The 26523-nt window shown below is 38.7% G+C and overlaps 1 long non-coding RNA gene across 1 annotated transcript; it reads right to left on the bottom strand.

Annotated features, from left to right (window-relative positions):
• Nucleotides 1-3877: 3877 nt before the first annotated feature.
• Nucleotides 3878-4239, bottom strand: LOC139194258 (uncharacterized). The gene is made up of 2 exons (XR_011579018.1): nucleotides 4052-4239; nucleotides 3878-3936 (listed from the first exon to the last, which is right to left on the bottom strand). It is a non-coding gene; the product is annotated as an uncharacterized lncRNA (long non-coding RNA).
• Nucleotides 4240-26523: the final 22284 nt, after the last annotated feature.

Raw genomic sequence — 26523 nt, 5'->3', positions numbered from 1 at the left:
TCCTTGATCAGGAGGATCCTCTCCTTAGGCTCAGGAGAGGATCCAATTCCACCTCATACAGTGTGTATCATTGCTTGGCCATGCAAATGGTTTTAAACAAATAATTATTTTAAAGAGACCTTCCCTCTGTGTGAGGGTTAATCTCACTGATCTGTGTGAGTAGTTCCCGATCGAGTCCATTTCCGGTGCGCCAATCCTAGCTCCGGCTAGGATTGGTGGGTTTGCTTTTGTTTCTTTCTCCGTCTCTTTCTCCTCTTTTCTCCCATGTTTTCTTCCTTGGGTTTTTTGGCCAATCTGCCATATTCTCTCCCCTATGCTGTCTCTCATTCATTTTCATCCAATTTCCCAGCTTCCATCACCCTTTACCGCGATTTGTCACTATCTTTTCGAGTTGGTGTGCTTTGATATGGTGCTGGCACTGGGTCATGTGTTCCTTGCACCCCCCACCTTCTATTTGCTGTCTGCCCTTGTTGGCAGTGTTGCTCATGGACTGCCATGAGTTTCTTTCACTTGGCTGTAGGTTCCCTGGGGTCTGTAGCTATGTTGGGCGCGAAGCTTGGAATTGGCTGTTGGTGTTGGTAAGGCGTGGCTTTGTTTGGGGATTGAATTTGACTGGATCGACATGCACGGCTGCTATTTTGGTGGTTGCAACGACGGTTTTGGCGGATGTTGCAGCAACTTTGGTTGTTTCTGTGTGTTCTTTGTTTTGGGCTCAACTTTTGGTTGGACCTCTGTTGGTTGTTTGTTTTTTTCGTTCCTAGGCCTCTATGTTGTAAATTTTGGGCCTTTGTATTGTTGTGTTTGTTTTGTTTGTTGTTGGTAATGTATGTTATCTTTGCTCAAATAATAATAATAATAATAATAATAATTATTATTATTATTATTATTTTAAAACCCACTCTTGTCAATAACATCCATCAAACATCATTTTTTTTTAAATAGTTCTTTTTCTCTCTCTCTCTCTCTCTCTCTGACCTTCTTTTTCCTTTTTACCCGGTTCACCTCTTCTCCCTCTGTCTCTCTCTTTCTTTCTCTCCCTCTCTCTCCCTCTCTTTTCCAGCTCTCCCCCGTCACTCTCTCTTTAGAGCTCCGTGAACTCTCCTTCTCCTTCCTCTTCAAAGCTTCAACAAATCAAGCTCAAAAATATTATTTTTGGAATCCTTGTGACTCAAGGAACATGAATATGTGTTTGCATGCATCATTTGGTCATCGTGGAGTGATCCACCATTGAAGCCGAGAGCTTCGTAGCTCTCAAAGCTCGAACCCAGGTGAACTATGCCTTCTTCTCTACATTTCTGGGTTTATGGATGATATTTTAAACTCTGTGATGTTGAATTATATGTTTAAATTGAGGGTTTACTCTCTATCATCACCTGTGCTTTGAACTCGACCCTGACGAGGAACTCCGGCGAAATCCAGTCGAAGTTGGTGGGTGTTCCGAACACATCAAATATCTCCCTCTATGTCTCTTTGATAGATTGGGTAGAGCGTTGAACTCAATCCCGAGCTCTAACCCCTGCATGCATGTTTATACTCTTTTCCCCAGTTTTCCCGTGACCTCCGAGGCTTTCAGGCATTTTCCAGCCATATCCGGCCACTTTTTGAACTCCAAACAGATACAATCTTGTTCTACACTTTCCTAGCTTCATTTCGATATATTATGAGTTTCGTGTTCATTGTTTAGCTTCCGTCGTTTGGGGCAATTATTTGGAAGTATAAAATACATACATAACCACGTACGTACTCTATAAATATCATTTTTGATCGGTTGAGAATATACAGCTTGCAGTTCAAAAACTCTTAACTAGTGAGAAGAAAAGATGACCACTATCATTGCAACCCAAACAGTTCCCAAAATTCCAGTTGTCGATTTCTCCAGGGAGGACTGCTTCAAGGCAGGGTCAAGTTCTTGGCTCTCAGTACGAGCGGAAGTTTGCCGTGCTCTTGAAGAGTTTAGCTGTTTCGTGGCAGTCATGCCTAACAAAGTTTCACCTGAACTTCATGACACCTTTTTTGGGTCGATAAGAGAGCTATTTGATTTCCCAGTCGAAATTAAATCCCAAACCCCACAAGAAATGCCTTGACTTGATGGCCATCATGTAGGGCCATTCAATGGAAGCTTGGTAACTGGTACAGACACTGAAAGATGGCACCAATTCGAACATCATTTTTGGCCTAGCGACAATGATCAATATCGGTATAATTTATGGCAAATAGTTAACAATTTATTATGGATTGTTCAATTTTTATACACTTTTCAATGTTATATGCGTAACTACGTTTGACATGTTTTCTCTTTCTAGTTCAAGGATGGATTTGCGACAGCATGTCTATAACATGTCGATATATATTTGCTGTATTGACATGTTATCCAAAATATTGTTGACTTGTTTTCTATACCTTATTACCTAGTAGGTTTGAAACTTTAATTAATTTACCTTTGAAACTATTTGTATTTCTTATGTAGTGAGAGTGCTGATCTGTATACGAAGGTGATGACAGACCTAAATCAAGTTGTGACTAGAATGGTATTCGAAAACTACACTGCAGAGAAATATCATGGTGATCACATTCAATCGACTATTTATTCTCTCCGATTCACAAAATATAAGGAACTCAAGGAAGTAGAAATGGGAATGGAAAAATTCGCTCACGCAGATGCAACCTTTTCCACCATGCTTCATCAAAATCATGTAAAAGGTCTTGAGATACTTACAAAAGATGACAAATGGATTGAGTTTGATCCTCAGCTGCCTTCATCCTTCATATTCATGGCATGTGATGGATTTCAGGTATGCCTCCATCACTTTCAATAATCTTGCTTGCATGAATGTATGTAAATGGATATTGCATAGCATGTAGGTTGTATAGATTTTAAAACATATATAGGCTTAGGACAGGCGGCTATATATATAACATATATAAGCGGCTATACCATACTAATGATAATACCCACTCATGTATTAATAAATCTTAGGGATGACGCTTGCATATGGTTTGTTTGGCCTGGGTTTGGAGCAATGACAGAATACGATCTTGTAAACAGAGTCATTATAAAGCAAAGTAGTGTAAGATTCTCGGTTGGGCTATTTTGCTATATTGAAGGGCTGATAACCATTCCGAACGAGGTTATCGATAAGGATCACCCCATACAGTATAAGCCATTCCATCAGTTGGATTATTTGAAATATTTTCTGGAACAGTATCGTATTAGTGGAGTTCTGGGTTCTATCAAGGAGTATTGCGGGGTTTGATTTTCATGGACGAACACCTCCTCTTCTGTTTGCACTCAAAATATACCCATTTTTACTTATTTGGGCAATTTGGGTAAAATATGGTATTTAAAGGATTAATGAGCAAGAAGACTAATCTGGAGAGATATTTGGTGCAAGTGGGATAGGTTTTACACTATAATATTGTTTCTCCTATTTGTTTGGGTGGTGGAGGTTTGTCTAGCCTTTGTTTAATCAAGATGCATGTATTGCAAGTAGATGGAAAGGCATCAGCAAGCTTTCGGGCAAGGAACATGTGAAAGAAGCCAACTTGCTTCTTTTTAATATTAGTTTATTACAAGTGGGAAAACATGTGATGAAAGCATGTGGTGGAAATACAAGTTCCCCTTTTAATATTATTTCTCCATGCAAGTTGGCAAGTGAACTACAAGCTGCCCAAGCAATGGAATACAAGTTGCCCAAGCTTTTTTCGGGCAAGTACAAAAACCTCAGCAGGGGGTTTCTTCCAGACCTCTATATAAAGAAACAGATGGAGAAGGATTATGGACACTCAAACAAACAAACAAAAGTATAAACTCTGCTCAAACCAGATTTGCCAAAAACCTTCTTTTATCTAGTTTATTAGCTCTGCTGCTCACTTGCAGTATCGATCTCATTTGTAGCTTTTATGTACTCATTTCCAGTCATATAAATTACAAGCAATCTGCAATATTAGTCACTTTCCTCTGTCATTTATATTTCCAAGCAACCTTGTCATTTACATATTGTTCTATCTCTCCATATAAGTAAAGTCCTTATTTTTAAGGCAAACAAAGAACCTTAATTTGAGCAACTCCCACTCAAATGGCACAATCTCTTGATTTGAAGTCAAAAGGCGCAACCTCAATCATTCAAATCCCGTCTACTAGCGGCATCTAGTAGTGGCACGCCCGCACCCACCAATCTCGTATGTGAAGTAAATCCCCGGCTTGCCCGCAAGGCGCCATGGCGGATTTAGGGAGCGAACATATTTTGGCACGCTCGGTGGGATCCTTATATGAAGTTAGATCATGAACAATCCTTATGTTCATGATTTTTTGGAGGATGACGGTGTGGAAGAGCGCCCAAGCTATGGCTATCACATAGAGCCAACCTATGAGTTGCCAACTTATGGGTACATGGCTAAAGAATACTCAAGTCCCATGGAATATGATTGTCGGCCAACTCATGGCCATCAAATAAATAATAATCTTGAAGATTGGCCAACTTATGGCTATGATGAAGGTTATTATTCTTTTGAAGACAATCGCATTCATGAATACTATGATAGGCCAACAAATGGCTTTGAGTATCAAAATGCTTCCAATGAGTACATAGAGCCAATATATGAGATGCCAACTCATGATCATCCGGATGAAAAGCTCTACAAAGAGGATATGGGCAAATTGGAGAAGGTGTCCAAACTCCATATGGCAAGCATCGAATATGGTGAAGAGGTGACTAAGTGTTTTAAAAGGGTGGAGGAAAGCTATACAACTTTTGGAGAAACTTTGAGAAAGTTGATAGATCAAATGTGTCAAATCCCCTCTACAAAGCACACTCACCCTACTACAACCAAGGAAGAACAAATCATACACATTGATGAAGGCCAAACAATGGCCCCACCCAATGAAAAATCCATGAAAATGGATATGGTTGTAGGAGACCAAGCTAAGATGGAGATGATGGCTAGTATAGGCTAAACACCAACGCTCGGGGGGCACGAACCCACACCTCATGTGAAGCCCTAAAAAGAAAAAAATAGCTCTTACACTCTTCCCCGCCAACACAAGCATGTTGTCCACATCGAGATCTCAAGGAGGACAAAGCTTGGGATCAAACATGAATGGCCACCTCCTATGGTTCCCAAGCTACATAGCATGACCAATTTAAATGATGGGTTTGATCTCTCTACACTCAATTTTAAAAAGAGAAAAAGATTTGAGTGTTAAGAGAAAAATAACATATGGGCAATGAAGGAGTTTCATCCAATATGCCCGAATAAGGCTCGTTTTTGTTTCTCCCTCTTTCCTTTTCCAATTTATTTCTCTCATTCCCTTCATTTTCTAAAAAGCTCCACTCTACCAGAAAGGGCTTTATATATATTATTTATAGAACTTTGCCCGTGTGGGCTATATATATACAGTGTTCTAAAACGCGGTCAAGGCGGCCGCCTAGGCGCTGGGCGTCGGACCGCCGCCGCGATTTTTCCAGAAACGTTCAATAAATCGGCAAGGGTATTAGGCGGTGTCTAGGATGCCGACTGGGCGGGCTGGGCGGGCTGGGCGGTCGCGGCGGCGAGCTAGGCGGTCTCGGCGGTGAACTAGGCAATTGCTGGAAAAAAAAAACGAAAAATTTGACCTGGACTCTTCGGATTTCTTCACCGGAGCCAGCAACGTTTTCAAGGATCTTCGCTGTGCTAGAATATGTTTTGGGAAATTTTGCAGGGCAAGAAGATGGGGAATTAGGCGGAGAAGACGATGGAGAATTGGGCGGAGCAATCGAAGAAGTGGAGCTCGTCTCTGTGAACTGAAGATGAAGGAAGAAAAAATGTTGCTGGCAGAGCAATCAGAGAAGTGGAGCTCATCTGTGAAGATGAGAGGAGAGAGTGCGAAAAGAGAGAGAGAGAGAGAGAGAGATTTCAAATGTAGTGGTGCGGGGAGTGGATCTCAAATCCAAGTTTACAGCCAAAAGCTGATGGTTTTAATGAAGAAAACCATGGACTGTAGTGGTTTTAATAATGAAAACCACCCAAGGTGGACATGTGGACATGTGGACATGTGATGCGAAAAGGTTGATGGTTTTAATAATAAAAACCACCACGTGGGTTTTTTATATTTTTAAAAATTTGTTATATATATTGTGTGTGTATATAAATTTTATATAAATTATAAATTATTTAGATAATTTTTTTTCTAAGAAAGCATATCATATATGTACATAAAACATTCACATATATATGTTCTTTAATAAGAAATAACATATTAATCAATAATTATTTATATTTGATATAGTAAATTTAATTAATTCATAAAATATATAAGAAATTTACCTAAATCCGCCTAGGCCGCCTAGGCGCCCGCCTAGACCCCGCCTAGCCGCCTAGGCGCTAGGCGCTAGCCCGCCGCCCGACTAGCGCCTAACGTTTTTTAGAACCTTGTATATATATATATATAGAATACGGTATTATAATATATTTTAAAAGTGTTGCCCGAAAGGGCTATATATATATATATATAGTATTGTATATACTTTGCCCGTGCGGGCTTATATATTTTTGTCTATATATATATATATATATTTTATTTTTTATTATTATTATAGTATATTATGTGGAAAGGGAATCTGGGCGCTTGCCCAAATAGGCTTTTATTTTTATAACTTTTATATATATATATATATATTATATTGTATTATAGTTTTGAAAAAAAGCAAAGAGAAAAAAAAAATCTGGGCAGTTTGCCCGAATAAACTGTGTATCAGTTTGCCCGACTTGGGCTTTCTTTTCCTTTGTTTGAATTGCTCGAAAGGGCTTTGTCCCTTTTTGTTTCTCTTGCTTTGGTTGCCTAACAGTCTTCCCTTTTATTTGTTCTTTCACTTTTTCCAGCCAACCCAACAGGGCCTTTAATTTCCTTTTTTTGTTTGCCCAAAAGGGCTCTGTTTTTTTGTGTGTTGTCTTGTGCTGTTACAAAGAAAAAGATATAAAAATTTAAAATTTAAAAAAAACACAAAAACACTTTGCTTTTGCTTTTGCTTTTGTTTTTCTTTCTTGCTTTCTTTTCCTTTTTGTTTTCTTGCCGGGGAGCTTTACAAAAAATATCAAAATCTGAGCAGTTTGGGAGTAGCCACTTTTACCCTCATTTCCACTTTTCTCTTGTCCAATAGCTATACCTTCCACAAATTTCACCAGATTCATGGAAATGGAGGCCTTATAAAAACCAAAATCATGGCTTTCCTGTGCAAAATTATATCAGAGAGCCTCTCAATGGCTATTGCAAGAAGAACATGGGGCTATCTTGCCCGACTGGTGGTGCCCAATAGAACCATAATCATGCCTGACGGAAGTGACATCTTCCCTGCTCACCACCAACAGACTCTGCATGTCTCCATAACTCTCACCAGCTCCTACAACCAAGGGTGGGCTACTTCGACGACTACCATTGACGGCTACTTGAAGAGCTTCTGATTTGGTTACTATTTATTATTGGGGACCAGCTTTCAGGGTGAGAAAATAGAACAATGAAGCTGCATTTCAATATGAACTGTGAAAGCTGGAGAAAGATAGCAGAAAATTAATGTTGCTGTTGCCCGAATGAGCTATAATCTTGCCCGATGGGCAGGACATCTTCTCTGCTGCAATTTGGTTAGATGTTGACAATCAGATGTGGGGCCCCACGTTTGATCTAGCAAATATATTTGATGTATTCTTGTCACAATTACTGATCCTCCCCTTGCTGGTTTTAAGAATACCACTCCAGCACAGCCCCCGCTCATTCTTTCCATTTCCAACTGTATTGATGTTATCATCAACTAAGGAGCTGGCAAAACAGATTCAAAAGGAGGCAGTCAAGTTTGGGAAGTCGTCAAAGATGTCTTGTACGTTTGTATGAAGAAGCTCCAAAGGGTCCACAACTGAGAGATACTGATCGAGGAGCAGATGTGGTGGTTGCCACTCCCGGTCACTTGAAATAATACCACTGACTATTTTGGATCTGCACTTCAACAAAATATCAACGGCAAAATATCTTGGTTAACTTGCGGTGAACTACAACTCCCGGTGCGCCGTCAATCTGGAAGGACTTCTTCCCCACATAGCGTACTACAACCGGCAATCAAGTCTAGCTCTCCGAATAATTCTGCAGATCGGTCAAACATGACCACCTCCCTCCGAGCGGAACAAAAGCAACAGCGCAAAGTAGACAGCACTACCTTGATTTGGGAAGCAGAATTCTGAACCTCAAGCAGGATTTCTCGATGCGCAGGAGTCGGAGTGAGGGAACAATGGCAGACATCATTCAACCAACAACATAGCCTCAGAAAGCGGTGCTCTTATCGTGCCTTTCCTTAAGATATCCTTGTCATAGAAGACATCAATCGAAAGCTGCTCACTTTGAGGTGATTTAAGATCTGCAACCAACCCTGAGTCCTTGCGAGAATGTGATATCTTTGCCGCAAGATATCAATGGAAATGGTTGCTGCAATGGGTGTCATGGGATCAAGGCCAATGGCCAGTTCTTCAATGATAGGCTCTGGAGTTCTGAATAAATCCCATTCTCCTTCCAGGTCATAATCCGCTACCATCGAAGCTTCGGAGAGGCAATTCCTTGGAATATTTGACTTTTGGATTCTGCAGAACTCCTCCAGCTGCTGGAGATCCTGAGGAGGATTCTATAAATAGGGAAATAAAAACCCAGTCTCTACGGAGAACCCAGAAATAAAGCAAACAGAAAACACACTGACTGGAGAGAAAAATAGTCTGGGTTTGTTTGGGTTTGGTGACTTCAAGTTAAGACTCTCTTACTTTTTCCCTTTTTCTTATTTATTTATCACTACTTCTCTCTCTCTTTCTCTCTCTTGTTCTTTTTTCTTTTTCTTACTCTCTTCGGTCCCCTCTTTTGCCCGAAAGAGGATCTTTCTTTCTTTCTTTTTCTTATTTCTCTCTCTCTCTCCCTCTTTCCTTTTCTTTTTTCCTGTTCCTCTTTTTCTCTTTCTCCCTGTCTTGTCCTTCACTTTGCCCGAAAGGGCTCCATATATATATATATATATATATTATACTTGCCCGAATGGGCCTTCTACCTATATATGTATATGTATTATATTTATGCTATATTATATTATATAAAGTGAGGCAATTAAAAGTACTTTGCCGAGTGGGCTATTATATATATATATATATATATATATATATATATATATATGTATGTATTATATTATATTATATTACATATGAAAAGAGGCCAAAAGAAAAGGACAAAATAGAATAGTTGCCCAAGTTTATTTCTCTCTTAACTCTCTTTTTCAGTTTGCCCGACTTCGGGCATTTTTCTAGTTTACTATCTCAGTAACCAGTGAGGATGCTCCTATGTTTTTTGGTATCAACAAGAAGAAACACAAGTCAGACAACATTCTTTTCAATGCCACCTGCACTACCAAATTGCCTTGCTCATTTTGCCAAGTTTATCAATGACAAAAGAACCGAAGGGGTAGACGTGCCTCTTCCTTTGATATCATTCCTGGCAGCATTGGAGTTGTAAGTTTCACAAATTTTGCTCAAATTTGTAAAACTTGGGGGGCACTGTTTGCATTCAAAATATACCCATTTTTACTTATTTGGGCAATTTGGGTAAAATATGGTATTTAAAGGATTAATGAGCAAGAAGACTAATCTGGAGAGATATTTGGTGCAAGTGGGATAGGTTTTACACTATAATATTGTTTCTCCTATTTGTTTGGGTGGTGGAGGTTTGTCTAGCCTTTGTTTAATCAAGATACATGCATGTATTGCAAGTAGATGGAAAGGCATCAGCAAGCTTTCGGGCAAGGAACATGTGAAAGAAGCCAACTTGCTTCTTTTTAATGTTAGTTTATTACAAGTGGGAAAACATGTGATGAAAGCATGTGGTGGAAATACAAGTTCCCCTTTTAATATTATTTCTCCATGCAAGTTGGCAAGTGAACTACAAGCTGCCCAAGCAATGGAATACAAGCTGCCCAAGCTTCTTTCGGGCAAGTACAAAAACCTTAGCAGGTGGTTTCTTCCAGACCTCTATATAAAGAAACAGATGGAGAAGGATTATGGCCACTCAAACAAACAAACAAAAGCATAAACTCTGCTCAAACCAGATTTGCCAAAAGCCTTCTTTTATCTAGTTTATTAGCTCTGCTGCTCACTTGCGGTATCGATCTCATTTGTAGCTTTTATGTACTCATTTCCAGTCATATAAATTACAAGCAATCTGCAATATTAGTCACTTTCCTCTGTCATTTATATTTCCAAGCAACCTTGTCATTTACATATTGTTCTATCTCTCCATATAAGTAAAGTCCTTATTTTTAAGGCAAACAAAGAACCTTAATTTGAGCAACTCCCACTCAAATGGCACAATCTCTTGATTTGAAGTCAAAAGGCGCAACCTCAATCATTCAAATCCCGTCTACTAGCGGCATCTAGAAGTGGCACGCCCGCACCCACCAATCTCGTATGTGAAGTAAATCCCTGGCTTGCCCGCAAGGCACCATGGCGGATTTAGGGAGCGAACATCTTCTTTCTTGTTATTGCTGCTCAACTGAGGACAATGTTGTTTTAACAGGGGAGGAGTGATAGAGTACCTTAGTGAGCCTGTTTGAGTTTTCAATTGTGTATGTTGTATTTCCGATATGTATTTGCTTATAGATGCCGTATGGCTGTATGGTGTGACGATTTGAAGTAATAAAAAAGACCTATGTATTCGTTATTCTTCCTTACTATTCAAATTTATCAAGGAAATAGAAAGCGATATGCGTAGCACTTTGACATCTTTTAAAGTTTTGCTCTCCACTTGATATGTCAAATTAAACTATGAGTAGTGCTACACTTACCATCTAGTTATACCATACCATCTCTCTAATAGAGGTAGGTCCGCCAACGCATGTGAGTTTTATCTCTATTAGAAAAATGGTACAAATAATATCACAAATATACGATAAGAATAGCATTTTTGTTAAACTATTATTATTATTATTTCATAATTTCTATTTTATATATTAAATTCTGCATATATAAATAGTTCATATTAATTAACAATGGAATGCAAGTACAAATAATCTAACAAAAGACAACCTATTAATCGAAAATAGAAGAAATAAAAATCCAACTCAATTATCATCACCTCTAAGGATTTTCATTCTAAGTTGGGAATATTATAGTCATTCCCCATCACACATCTCAGTTGTGTCCATAACTTAATTTTTGTCTCGAAATCAAGTTGCTTAAGTCGAAGCTTATTTTCATGGCGTGCATGTTTGAGCCACTATTTTGTTGTCTACTTGTTGCACAGTAGAGTAATAGATAGGACGTGTTTAGTTTGATTATTTTGAAAGGATTGATTGCAATAGTCAAATCAATCAATCACGATCCTAGAACACTAAATGAAGTAGATTCGGCAAATCAAACAGTACCACCCTTCACACATAGATCCAAAAGAGGTAGCATACCAAAATGAAAATTAAAATCATGCACTCTCCTATAGAGAGCAATCAAACCAACAAGCTCTCCTATAGAGAAATCAAACCAAATTCTAGGACAACTTCTTAAAATTATTAAATAGAAACAAAATAAAATGATAAAATCATGTCGCCGCTCCACATCTCTAGTATTGCTGTTTTTTTTAGTGTTACTATTTTTAGAGTTATTAGATATTTATGTCAAAAACAAAACTTTCTTCAGCTCCTCCTTAGGCTAGTTATGTGCTTCAATTATTAAGGGTACAAGTCAGTAATACAGTTAGAAATGCAGTTAATAAGTTTGTTAGTATTTGATTAAAGTAGTTAGTATTTCTCTTATAAAAACAGAGTGTATAATATTCATTTGGTCAGTTAATACAAATCATATTTCTCTCTCTAAACTCTCTCTCTCTTTAATGTTCATCCTTTCTTCTTAATTTTCCCTTCAATTCCTAAATATTGCAATGTAGTTAACATGGTATCAGAGCCACTAGGCTTACGCCATGGATAAACTCTCTCTCTCTAATGTTCATCCTTTCTTCTTAATTTCCCCTTTAATTCCTAAATATTGCACTGTAGTTAACATGGTATCAGAGCCACTATGCTCACGCCATGGATTCTGGTGGTTTCACTTCTTAATAGTTTAATTTTTTTTTTCCTAGTTTAGTTTCTCTTCGAATTTTCATTAGATTTTCAGTGCTTCATTGATTGTTCTTGGTTTATTTTTCTAGGATATGAATTGAGATTTCACCATTGATCTCGATGAATCCTCTCTCGTTTCGACACCGGATTGCAAACAGAGAGGTCATTCGAGCTGGCTTTAGGAGTTTGCCTTTGCTATTTGCAGAAAAGCCCATATTGACCTGCACTGAAGTTTTCTTCTTCAGATCTTGTGTGGTCAAAAGTGGAAGGTTGGAGCAAGAAAGATCGAGTTGCTCTAATTCTATTTCCTCGAGTTGACGATTTTCTGGTGGCTGAAGGTGGATTCTGGTTTTGGGAGCACTTCATGTTCTAATTCTATGCCCCTCCAACTGTTTGAAGAAATGGGTCAATGAATTCTTTGATCTTTACTCTGTTCTCTGGTATGGAAGAAAGATCAAACATGGGTGCACTCCGGGTGTTTGCCGAAATGCCAAACTCAAAAGTTTCATGTGAAGGTTATGTTTTTCAGTCCCTTTTCTCTGAATTCTTGAACAATTAGAATGGATCTTTTCTGGGTTTTTCAAGTTTTTTGTTGCTGGTTAAGAATTACAGTTCTACTACTTGGTTGTGGCTTGTGTTGTCTTTTGGAAGTATATTTGTTCAAGATTTGGGTATTTGTGTTTCTGTGTGCTCCCAATTTCAAGAATATTGTTGGATTATGGAAAATGGCACTACCAGTTTGAGTTTGAGTTTTCTTTGGGTATTCAACAAGGTGATTTGTACTGTGAAGATGGCATGTGAGCGACTTGATTGATTGTTCATATTTGTACTCTCTGTTGCTCTGCTCAATGATCCTTGTTCCAGGGGATGCTACTTTCACCACATGCCCGTTGGCACCTTCTTTTGCACCTTCTATAGTGTGGTAGGGGACTTTCTGCTCTGTTTCTTTTGTTGGGTTTGATTTTTCTGCAAATCTTGATATGTATGGTGAAATGGGTATGAATTCTTGGGTTTGATTACTACTGATATCTTTAGGGTGTTCATTGTCGAATTACTTTTTGCAGTATCCAATTCTTGTCTCTTGCAATTCCATTAAGGAGTTTGTGTAGTAATTTTCTCTTATCTCAGCCTATAATGTCAAGTCTAACCAACTCAATTGTTAGCATGAATCTACAGTAAGTCCGGTTATACGATGAAGTTAGAAGAAGTTGTTAACGGTAAATCCCACGAAGGGTAATTCCGTGATGTGAGTAGGTAAATCCCACGAAGGGTAATCCTACATAGATGTTGATTTTCAGTTGTTGAAATTGTGAAGGCCAATGCCATTATTCAAAGAAGTTGTGTTTTGGTAAAATCCCCAAAGGGCAATCCCATGGTGCTATAGTTAAGGCCGATGCCACACTATAGTTGGTTAATTTTCTGCTTTTGTAAATAATAAAGGCCGTAGCCAAGTTGAATGAGATTGTTGATGGTAAATCCCACGAAGGGTAATCCCGCAAGAAATTGTTAATCGGCATGAGGGTGTGTTACAATTTTATAAGAGGCTGTGGAATATTGGATGTTTTGGATGGGAATATTGGATTTTTATATGAGTAAATAGCATCTGTGCATTTTATCAACAAGTGTTATTAGTGAGTAGAACTTTGTGGGTTTGGTTTGGCGTGGTGAAAATTCAGATGGGTAGCTAAATTTGGAGGGAATGATGGTAGTTGAAAGGCTTCATTTGCAGGGGATTATAAAATTCTCCATTGCTGAAAGCTTGAAGCTTGAAGGATTGGGTTTTTCTGGGCGTTATTTGTTTCAGTTCATGGTTGGAAGATGAGGTGGAAAACGTGGATAGAAGATTGCAGAGTTTGTTGTGTCTGTTGGAGGATCGGGTTGCTGTTTGTTTTGTTGTATCCGTTGGGGTCTCGCTACTGAACGTGAGAACTTCGCTTACCTTGCCAAGCTTGCTGAGCAGGCAAAGCGATAGGATGAGATGGTTGATGCAATGAAGAAGGTCGCAAATCTTGATGTTCAATTGACGGTTGAAATGAGAAACTTGCTCACTGTTGGGTACAAGAATGTTGTTGGTGCTCATTGCGCATCATGAAAGATCCTATCATCAATTGAACAGAAAAAGGAAGCAAAAGGAAATGAGATTCATGTGAAGCAACTCAAAGAGTATAGACAAAAGGTTGAATCAGAGCTCTCAACCATTTGTAGTGATATCATGGCAGTGATTGATAAGCATCTCATTCCTTCAGCTACAGTTACTGAATAAATTGTTTTCTATTATACGATGAAAGGAGATTAGCAAGCTCAAATTGCTGCAATCTCAAGGCAACAAAACTTTTTCCGATCAGAAAGCATCACCAAAGTCAAATTGGAACAAGAACACTCCGCAGTGTGTCCATTTGTCCATATTTTAGTGTTTGCTATTTGAGATTCTACTGCAATCTCAAACTGGGATACCTCAGTTGAGATTGAGGGGGAGTATTAAGGGTACAAGTCAGTAATATAGTTAGTAAGTTTGTTAGTATTTGGTTAAAGTAGTTAGTATTTCTCTTATAAAAATAGAGTATGTAATATTCATTTGGTCAGTTAATACAAATCATATTTCTCTATCTAAACTCTCTCTCTCTCTCTAATGTTCATCCTTCTGTTCATCCTTTTTTCTTAATTTTTCCTTCAATTCTTAAATATTGCAATGTAGTTAACATCAATGTTACAGACCCAAAAAAAATTCGTATGATTTACAATAGAAACCATTATCTAGGCAATTATCAAAAGTAAATCTCCATGCAAAAGTAGAAGAACACGCCTCAATTGCATAATAATTTCTCAAATTCATATTTTTTAGTTCTCCCCATAAACTTATTGTTGTTAAATTGTTGGAGCAAGCAATCACTGAAAGTATAAAATAAAACTTTTTTTTTTTTTTGGTGAAATGAATTTAAATAGGAGAAACTTCAATAACAATAATAATCATGGCGTCATCCTTTGATGGGGTCATATGATTAATTTGGTGATGGTCAGCACATCACGACCTTGTAATTTGTGTTATTGAGTTTGAGGTGTGTCAGTTTGATATCAGAGCCAACCATGCTTATAATATTAAATGCAAACCACAATATTCTCGTTAAATTGTCACATGAACAATCATACCTTTTTAAGGTATTTTTGTCAAGCCAACTCATCTACTTAACGAGAATATTGCTAGATTTTTCATACGATGTGGATAAACTCTATTACATCCCAATCGCCCAAGGGAGTGAATCTTGTAAGCCTTATATGTATATTCTCATCTCTACCTAGCATAAGGCCTTTTGGAAGCTCACTGGCTTCAGATTCCATCGGAACTCCGAAGTTAAGCGAGTTCGCGCGAGAGCAATCCCATGATGGATGACCCACTGGGAAGTTCTCGTGTGAGTTCCTAGAAACAAAACTGTGAGGACGTGGTCGGGGCCTAAAGCGGACAATATCGTGCTACAGTGCAGTTGAGCCCAGGATGTGGTAGGGGCCAGGGTCGGGCCGGGATGTGACAATTTGGTATCAGAGCCAATCTCTGGCCTGTAGTGTGCAAATCAGGACGTCGGGCCCCTAAGGCATCACCTACAAAAGCTTCACCCATAAAAGCTTCACCAACAAAAGCTTCACCCACAAAAGCTTCACCCACCAAAAAAGCTTTACCCACAAAAGCTTCACCTACAAAGCTTCAACATAAAAGCTTCACCTACAAAAGCTTCACACTATCTTGATCAAGATAGTGTGAAGCAAAATTAATTCATGGTACCCAACAAAGCTTCAACACCAAAGCTTTAATATATATATATATATATATATATATATATATATATATATATATTTTTTTTTTTTTTTCGGAAATTCGAAAAAATAAAAATAAAAATTAAAAACAAAATTGCCTAGGCCTCCTCTTATTTGGGCCTAACAACTTTCATAACAAATATTTATGAAGGAGTTTTGGGCTACCACTTAGAAAGGAAATGCCTCATTCGTCAACTCCCTCGACCGGAGACTTGGGGGACTCCTACCATATGCTACTGTACCTTGATACTCGGAAGTCTCACGACCACTCAATGACTTGGATTTTTCAAGTCTCCAAACGAGAAGTTTTCCTCACTCGGGAAATTAAGGGAGCACTACCTCAACCTACATTCTTCACTCACAAAGCTTCAACATACAAGCTTCAACAAAAGGAAAAATTCAAAGAACTTAGGGAACAATACGTTGAAATGAAGCAAAGCTTGTTTATTGATATCTCTGATAAGTTACAAATATGTACATATACATGAATCAAATTAAACAAACAAGAGGAAGCTTTCACAAAGGTTGCTCAGGAGAAGTCTCAGCAGTCGGCAGAGCCCCAGAAAGAGGAGGCACCAGAGGGTGATTATTCGGAGCCTTAGTACTAGGCAGAACCCCAGAAGGAGGAGGCATCGAAGGTTGATCATTTGGAGCTTCATTACGCGGTACAGCCCCAGAAGACGAAGGCAATAAATGCCTTTGGAACAAACCCACAAACCTTTGATGATCAAGTAAAATCTGACCATCAGATTTCTGCAGCTGGTCGAGCTTCCTCTTCATGTTTGTAGCATAGTCATGTGCAAGCCTGTGCAATTATTTATTCTCATGCTTGAGCCCTCTGAAATCCTGTTTGAGACTTATCACTTCAGCCGCCAATGATTCAACTTGGCGGGTTTGAGCAAATAGGCGTTGGGCCATATTAGACACAGAACCTGCACACTGAACACCGAGAGCCAAAAAATCCTTAACAACCGACTCATCAGACCGTTTGGAAAGTAATCTGTTATCTTTAGGAGTGAGAAGGTTCCTGGCCACCACCGCAGCGGTCATATCATTCTTCATCACAGAGTCCCCAACGGTAAGAGGACCAGTAGGGGATAAGAAGGATGGGCGCCATATGTTATCTTGAGAAGGTATGGCTGCCTCTTCACCAAAGTTCAAGTCAAAACGATGATCGGATGGGCCAGACATTCTCGAAAATGATGAAGGAGAAATGAGGTGCAATAAATCTCTTAAGTACAAAAATAAAGGGAAAATTCCTACAAGCAATAACTCTCTGAATGTACTTCTTCCACACAATTAGTGCCCTTATAAAAGAAAGGGTAACAGGGCCGTTGGTTTAAAAATCGAAGAGGCACCACTATTCAGATTTCGAAGAGGCACCACTTTCCACATGCAACATCAGCTCCTCGGGTACCATAGATAACTTTGCCAAAGATCTCTGACAAAGTTTAGACACATAAATTTTGAAGGTCCAACTACCCTACTATTACCCACAAGGGTAAAGGAACAGCACCACTACTTGATAACTGAAAAGTCCCTATGTGTGTCAACCTCCATGCTCCGTGGCAAGGTAGACTGGCAAAAATACCCAACCTTTACTCATATTCGAGAAAACACTGCCTACAAGATTGTTTGCTAAAAAATCAAAGAGGCACCGCTCGCCGAATCTCGAGAGCCAGACTTCCAATAGGATTACTTGCTCAAAAATCGAAGAAGCACCGCCCTCCGAATCTTGAGAGCCAGACTCCCAACAGGATTACTTTCTCAAAAATCGAAGAGGCACTGCTCTCCGAATCTCAAGAGCTAGACTCCCAACAGGATTGCTTTCTCAAAAATCAAAGAGGCACCGTTCTCCGAATCTCGAGAGTCAGATCCCCAACAGGATTGCTTGTTCAAAAACCGAAGAGGCATCACCCTTCGAACTTCGAGAGCCAAATTTCCTTGGATAAAGCTTGTCTGCAATCTTCACACGCAACATCAGCTTTCCAGATACCACATACCACTTTTTCAAAGTGCTCTGACAAAGTTAAAACACGTGAAGCTTGCAGTTCCCATTACATTGCTACGACCAAGAAGGGTAAAGGAATAACATTACTACTTGTTGTTAGGGAGACTCCTATATATGTCGACCTCCATTCTCCACGGACAGGCAGACCTGCAAAAATGCTCAACCCTTCCTCATATCTGAGAGGGTACTCCCAACGAAGCCTCTTGAAATACTCAGCTTTCTTCCCCCCAATAATACCTATGCAAACCAGCCACACCAGAGCAAGAGTATCTCATATCATCAGGGTCAAAAGCAAGAGTATCTCATATCATGTTTTTTCCCTGTCTTTTCCTTTGCCCTTGTTACTACCTGCAAGACAAGGACAAATAGAGCAATCAGTCAACACTTGGAATCATGCTTCCAGTCAGGAATTGACTGCCTGGAACCCCTTGCCTGATTACTTACTTGGCATTGCTCTCGAGTACTCATCTTCAACATCTTATGCTTCCAGAAAAGATACCACATCTGCCTGAGGAACAGATAGAGTAAGTGAGAAGGATACAAGGAAGCATGTGGAGACAAGCGTAACAGAATACGTGCCGATTCATCTATTACTTCGTCAACAGCAAAAGTATCCCATATCATCAAGGTCAAACGCACTATTGATTTGATGGACTTGTTTTGACCCTTAAATTCTTGAGTCGGCCTTATACTCTGGAGGAAACTAGAAAACCCTCCAGCCCAGTTCAAGAATAAGCCTGTGGAAAGTTACTTCTTCAAAAACAAAAGTGTCTCATATCATCTCTTCTCCATTTGCTTCTCTTATCCTTGTTGCTGTTTACGACACAAGGAGCAGGATAACAATCAACCGGAAGCCGAAGTCGAATCTCCGATCCAGGTTGCTTGCTTGGAAGTTTGATTGCTTACCTTGTCTGTTACCTCTTTCGGCAAATCTCCTAGCTCGGCGACTTGGGGGACTCATACTATAGGGTTTTGTATCATACTTGACCAAGCCCGAAACTACAAGTAAGCTTCAAGTGAAATTGATACATTACCTTGTGCATCTTCATCGGTTAAAGATACCACCCCTTGATGGAGAAAAAGTACTTCCAGAGAAGATGCCACATCTACGTATGAGATAGATAATAAGTCCCCAACCGAGGAGCTTCCCCCACTCGGGAACTTAGGGGGAGCACTGTTTGTACCATACTTGACCAATCCCGAAACTACTGAGCACCGGTCAACGTTATACCGTCAAGGACCCAGAAGAGTTTCCCTCAAACCAAGAGGCCAATCACAGCGCGACACGTGTCAACATCAGAAGCCAATCATAGCGCGATACATGTCAACATCAGAAGCCAATCACAACACGACACGTGTCAATGTCAGAATGAAACTAGAAACTCTCTTCTATAAATAGAGATCATTCTCTCACAATATTTCTGAATGTCATTTGTACTAAATCATTCACTTGTACTAACTAAAGGAGAGCTTGAACCTATGTACTTGTGTAAACCCTTTACAATTAATGAGAACTCCTCTACTCCGTGGACGTAGCCAATCTGGGTGAACCACGTACATCTTGTGTTTGCTTCCCTGCCTATATCCATTTACATACGTATCCACACTAGTGACCGGAACAATCTAGCGAAGGTCACAAACTTAACACTTTCTGTTGTACCAAAGTCCTCACTGATTTTGTGCATCAACAAATTTCATTTTTGAAAAAAGCTATGTGAGAGCGACATTTGGTTGAAAGTTTGTTAGATAGGATATAAGAGAAGTTGTAATTGTTTGCTTCTGGGTTCTCTGCCATAAACCAACACAGACTTCATTGCAATTCCCAATCCATTATTTCATCAATCACATCTTGCCCTCAAATTTTCCATGAACGAATGACGATTTAAGTGGTGGAGAAAATTTGGTATATGTTTAGACTTGAGGGTTGTTGGGAAGAACGGAACGATTACTAGGTCAAGTCTAATATTGATTGGTTTTTCTTTTCTTAATATTTTTCTACAGATTTATTGGGAAGAACAACAAGAAACCTCGTTGGGGAATAAGGGAAAATCTAATAAGGAAAAAAGAGCGGGAAGAAAAGAGGAAAATCATGGGTTATTAGATGAACTTGACGGTGTATATTAATTAGGTGAAAAATTAATTATAATGTTTTAAAGATAAATACAGGGTATAAAAAAAATACACTCAAGCTTACCACGTGACAAATTTTGAATGGTTTGTAGTTATTGGTGTATAAATGTATTTGTTGTGTCGGTTTTATTATATGCAAGTTGTAAGATTTAATGTGAGCCTTTGGATCACATTCCATATGGCATCTAGATTAGATTGAAATGGGTATAGCTCATGACAAGTGTAAGCATCTTACATGATGACTTAAGAATGGATGGTTGTGATTGATTTGTAATGATGTGAGAGAGTGAGGTTGTTACTCACTCCTCTAACAGTAATATATACTCTCCGAGCTTCTTGCTTGGCAGAGAGGAATCCAATGAACCTTGAAGCTTCCATGGCTCTCTAATCTCTTTCTCTCTGTACATTTTCTGTTTTTACTATTCCATTGAAGAAACTCAATCCAGAAATTAAAACACTATCATAGCCTCAGAGCCAGGTTCGATCTCGATCTGGGCATGAAACTGTGACTTGGTTGACAGCGACGAAACTTGAAGGAGAATCGGGTTTTGCTACGACCAAAGAAAGCTTTGAAAATTTCTAGGTTACTTGATAACAAGTCTAATATGGCTGGATCGAGGGGTGCTGATCTTCGAGCACCGGTTTTCAATGGAGAAAACTTTGATTTCTAGCAGATAAAGATGAAAACCATATTTAGATCTCACGATCTGTGGGATATGGTTGAGAAGGGGTACAGTCATCCGGCGAAGAGAGAAGAAAAGATCACTACAACTGAGCTTAAGCTTCTGAAGGAGAACACAGTCAAAGATGCTAAGGCTCTCGGCATCATTCAAGGAACTGAAACAAAAGAGGCCTGGGATATACTGAAACAAGAGTTTATTGGAGATAAACATGTAAGATCTGTCAAACTTCAATGTTTAAGGCGTGATTTTGAATATACTCGGATGGGTGAGCATGAAGCATTCTCTATGTATCTTGTGCGATTACTTGATCTTATTACACAAATGAAAAGTTATTGTGAAGATATTGGAAATCAAAGAATTGTGCATAAGTTATTAATTAGCCTTCCTAAATCCTATGATAGTATTGTAGCTATGATTGAAAATACTAGGGATTTGGAGATAGTTGATGTGCAGGATGTAGTTGCTACTCTAAAAGGGTATGAACAAAGAATTGAGAGGCATTCTGAAACTAGTACTGAGAAAGCTTTTGCTAGCTTAAGTATAGCTCACAGGAAGAACAATTATAATGTCAATCAAAACTTTAAACCCACAAAGAATTGGAAGACAAAGGGTAAGAAGTGGAGAGCATTCCAGAGATGCTTTTCCTAAAGAAACAAAGTGGAAAGCTGTTTTATCATTGGAATTGATTCACACTTACATATGTGAACCAATGCAAACACCTACCAAAGCTGGAAACAAGTATTTCATCACCTTCACAAATGATTGCACTAGAATGGGATGGGTCTATTTTCTGAGATGTAAATATGAGGCATTTGGTGTGTTCAAGAAATTCAAAGCAACTGTTGAACTTCAAAGTGATTCAAATCAACTGTTGAACTACAAAGTGGGTACAAACTAAAAAAAATTAAGAAGTGACAGGGGAGGAGAGTACACTTCCCTTGAATTTTCTTAGTTTTGTGAAGATCTTGGTTTGGAAAGACAGCTCACAGTGGCCTACTCTCCTCAACAGAATGGTGTTGCAGAAAGAAGAAATAGGACCATTGTAGAAATGGCTAAGTGCATGTTGTTGGAGAAGGGTATTCCATTTAAGTTTTAGGCAGAAGCAGTTAACACTGCAGTCTATATTCTCAATAGATGTCCTACCAAAGCCCCGAATAAGAAGACTCCATTTGAAACTTATAGTGGAAGGAAGCCTGGAGTGAAACACTTAAGAGTGTTTGGATCTCTATGCTATGCACAAGTTCCGTCACATATGAGACAGAAACTGGATGCAACAAGTGTCAAATGCATTTTTCTTGGTTATGGAACCTGTGAGAAGGGTTATAAGTTATTCAATCCTAAAACTAATAAGATTGTTATCTCTAGAGATGTAATCTTTGATGAGAACTCTTGTTGGGATTGGAAATCTTGTGATGAGAAGAATTTGCCCATCTCAGTCTTAAATGAAGTATATGAAGATGAAGAGAGTGATGTTGAAATTGCAGAGAATGATGAAGAATTGGAATGCACAGAACCATTACAGGAGCAACAAGAACAAGTTATTGTTTCTCCTCCAAGTCAAGGGGAACAAGTGAGTCACACTAGACCACAAGAGTATGATCACACACCTCTCAGGTTCAGGAGCTTAAATGAAGTGTGTGAGAGGTGCAATTTCTGTGTAATGTTCCCAAGTGTTTTGATCAGGGGATGAAGCTTGGAGAAGAGCTATGTCCACAGAGATAGAAATGATAGAAAATAATGACACATGTGAGTTAGTTAATATGCCATTTGATAAACCAATAATTGGTGTCAAATGGGTCTATAAGACAAAGCTTAATCCGGATGGCTCAGTGCAGAAGAACAAGGCAAGGTTAGTGGCAAAGAGCTACTCTCAGAAGCCTGAGGTTGATTTCAATGAGACCTTTGCACCAATGGCAAAGCTTAATACCATTAGAACCTTAATTGCATTGGCATCTCAAAAGGAATGGAAATTGTTCCAATTAGATGTCAAATCTGCATTTCTAAATGGTACACTACGTGAGGAAGTATATGTTGATCAACCACAAGGATTTGAAGTCCAAGGGCAAAAAGACAAAGTTTACAGACTGAAAAATGCCTTATATGATCTGAAACAAGCTCCTAGAGCTTGATATGATGAGATAGATACATACTTCAACAAGTCTGGGGTTAAGAAAAGTCAAAGTGAAGCTACTTTGTATACTAAATTCAATGATGCAGGTGTGCTTATTGTGTCTCTGTAAGTAGATGACATTATCTACACAGGGAGTTTTGATGAAATGATTCAAGAATTTAAGACGGATATGATGAAACAATATGAAATGTCAAACTTGGGATTGTTACATCATTTCCTTGGTTTAGGCATAATTCAAACTGATAAGGGTATATTTATTCATCACAAGAAATATGTCGAGTCTTTACTTGAGAAGTTTGGGTTAAAAGATTGTAAAGCTGTGAAGACTCCACTTGCAATCAATGAGAGGCTATATAAGGTTGATGGAAATGAGGATGCTGGTGAAGGCTTGTATAGAAAAATGGTTGGTAGTTTGTTATACCTAACATATACTAGACCAGATTTGATGTATGCATCATGTTTATTGGCAAGATTTATGATAAGCCTACCAGGAAGCACATAGGGGTAGCTAAAAGGGTCTTGAGATATGTACAAAGGACACTGGACTTTGGGATTGAGTATGTGAAGGGTAAAGCTGCTGTGTTGATAGGTTATTGTGATAGTGACTGGTCAGGAAGCTTGGATGATATGAAGAGTACTTCGGGGCTATGCAATTCTTGGGCTTCAGTTAAGCAATGCAATGTGGCTTTATCCATTACAGAAGATGAATATGTAAGTGTTGCAAAAGCTACAACACAACCAATGTGGTTGAGGTTTGTGTTATCTGATTTTGGAGAAGAACAAGTGGAGGCTACACCTTTGTTGTGTGACAACACCTCTGCCATAGCCATGTCGAAGAACCCAGTGTTCCACCAGAAAACAAAGCATATCAACATGAGGTATCACTTTATAAGGGATGCTATTCAAGATGGCACCATTGAATTGAACTACTGCAGAACAAAGAAGCAATTGGCAGACATTTTTACCAAGGCTCTTCCTAAGGATCAATTTGAGTATTTAAGAGCTGCACTTGGAGTGAAATCAACAAAACATTTAGAAGGGAGTATTGGTGTATAAATGTATAAATGTATTTGCTGTGTCGATTTTATTATATGCAAGTTGTAAGATTTAATGTGAGCCTTTGGATCACATTCCATATGGCATCTAGATTAGATTGAAATGAGTCATAGCTCATGGCAAGTGTAAGCATCTTACATGATCACTTAAGAATGGATGGTTGTGATTGATTTATAATGATGTGAGAGAGTGAGGTTGTTACTCACTCCTCTAACAGTAATATATACTCTCCGAGCTTCTTGCTTGGCAGAGAGGAATCCAATGAACCTTGAAGCTTCCATGGCTCCCTAATCACTTTCTCTCTATACATTTTCTGTTTTTACTATTCCATTGAAGAAACTCAATCCAGAAATTAAAATATTATCAGTAGTGCCATTCAGCAAAATCCAGTGGCAAACTGAGCTCCACACAAGTTTTTCTCCTCCTTCACGGAGATTTCGATGGTTTCCGGCTAGGCTTTGGCTGTTTTCTGAGTATTCCGGCAAATTGCTGGGCGTCAAAATTGTGCTACTCAATTCTCTACTATGTCTGCGATGCCCAACTTGAGTTTGCCAATTGTATTTTAAGTTCGTATATAGGAGTGGGTGTTCTTCACTATTTCTGCTTGCTGTCGGCCGAGGTATCTTTTCTGTTTCTGTAAGTTGGTGTTTGGGCTTCTGATGGTGTTCTGTCTTCATGTTTTTTTGTTTTTATTGTAATGTTACGGTATCCCCACCTCTTTCACTCCTCTAATGGATACGTCTCTCGGTGTTTTTCCATCCCCCTTCCTTGAATCCCACTTCAGGATCAGAACCTCCAACTCTGCAACACTAGGCCTTCATCACTTAAAACAATTTGCTGGATCGATTACCACCTGAGCATCGCCTTCAAGTTTCAACCTTAGAGAATCAAATATCCAAGCAAAACTGTAGCCCTTACTATTAATTAGGATGAAGAAAATCGACTTCTTGCTAATTAACATGTATAATGTATTACATAGAATATCTTGAAAATAAATGAAAATCTTCTTCTTTTTGGAACAGAGAAAAACTGTACCCCACAATTTATTGAATAACCCCATAATAAATTGTGGGTGATGATATGCGAATCCGGATTCTCGCCGGGTCTTCTTTGTGAGTATCCGATGATTCATCAATCGTGTTCGTTCATCGTATATCGTGCGGTTAGAAATCATTTAAAAAAATTTATTTAAAATTAAACATAAATAGTACCTGACAAAAACTAATCGTACGATGTAAGATGAACGAACACGATTCACTAATTCCCAGGATTCTCACATAGAGGATCTAGTGAGAATCCTGTTGGATGATATACCTACAGTGGTAGAGCCAACATAGAGTCATTGGTTGTCCTTGACCCCAACAACTTCAGAAGCCCCATGTATATTTGTTTTGTATATTGTATTTGACCCAATAAACACCTAAGACAAACTAAATTACAACCTCCACTTCATACTTCTTCTATTTTCTTCTATCGTATTTGTCTTCCTTTTCTCTCTTCATGTATGAAATACTTTAGTTGAAAAGCTTTGACATCCTTCAACATTACTCTACAATATATTGCATTCACCCTCGACAAGGCTATATAAATAATAGTAGTTGTCGACATATGTTAGCATAAACTTTCGGCATATATCGATAAGAATTGGCATATGCCTACTAGATGCTCGACGAAATGGCTCAATGAAGCTTTTTTGGTTGATATGATGACCCCATTATTTGAAAATCCTAACTACGCCATTGTATACCCACCCACCAACACTATTTCTCCACCCACTTTTTAACCATAATTTTAATGACCTCTCTAACCTTTTGCAAAATGACTAATAAGACCATCTTTAACCTTTTATTCTTTCGTTTTTGTTTTTGTGTTAAATTCTTCTGATTATTTAGATTTATTCTGAAAATTAAAACAATGTAAACTTTAACTTTCGATTAAATAAAATGAACGAAAACATGAGCCCAGCAAGTTGAAACCATTGCAATGGCACCAACCAAGTTGAAATCATTTTCCTCATCTCTTATGTCAATTCCTTCCTACCCATTCCAACTCTTCATCAGACACCATAGACCAATTTCAATTACCTTAAGAAACCTTACTCTTTTTCTTTTTCTCTCATACCCATTAATAGTTTCGGCAATCCGCGTGGAATTGTGCTCAGGTCATCTAATTGACATGGTTTTGATGCCCCTCTTCTTCAATTAATCCTCTACTTGAGTTATAATTGCATGGAGCGACTACGAGGTCGACCGAGGATCTCGCTCATCCTCATAGTCTTGATAAAATTAGAGACAAAGTTGGCTGACGGTGAGAAGTGGGTTGCTTGCCGTCGAGTGGTTATGGGGTTGGGTGGGTGGATGTGTGGGGGTGGCTAATTTTCTTTGTAAGGGATAGTTTAGGAATACCAATGGGTGGGAAAAGAAAGACTAGATCTTCTTCACCCAAAATGGATGTGACCTCTCTGTGGTCCCAATAAGTGACTAACATGTATTTATTATGTTATCTTATCTTAATTTCGTTGTTATAAATTTAATACGTGTCAAACACTTATTGGGGCTACAAAGAGACCACACCCATTTTAAGTACAGAATATCAAGTCTCAGGAAAAGA

This window comes from Malus domestica, chromosome 03, assembly GCF_042453785.1.
Source record: "Malus domestica chromosome 03, GDT2T_hap1".
NCBI classification, from domain to species: Eukaryota; Viridiplantae; Streptophyta; class Magnoliopsida; order Rosales; family Rosaceae; genus Malus; species Malus domestica.
Note: the sequence above shows the minus strand (reverse complement) of the source record. Positions and strands in the feature narration are given on the sequence as shown.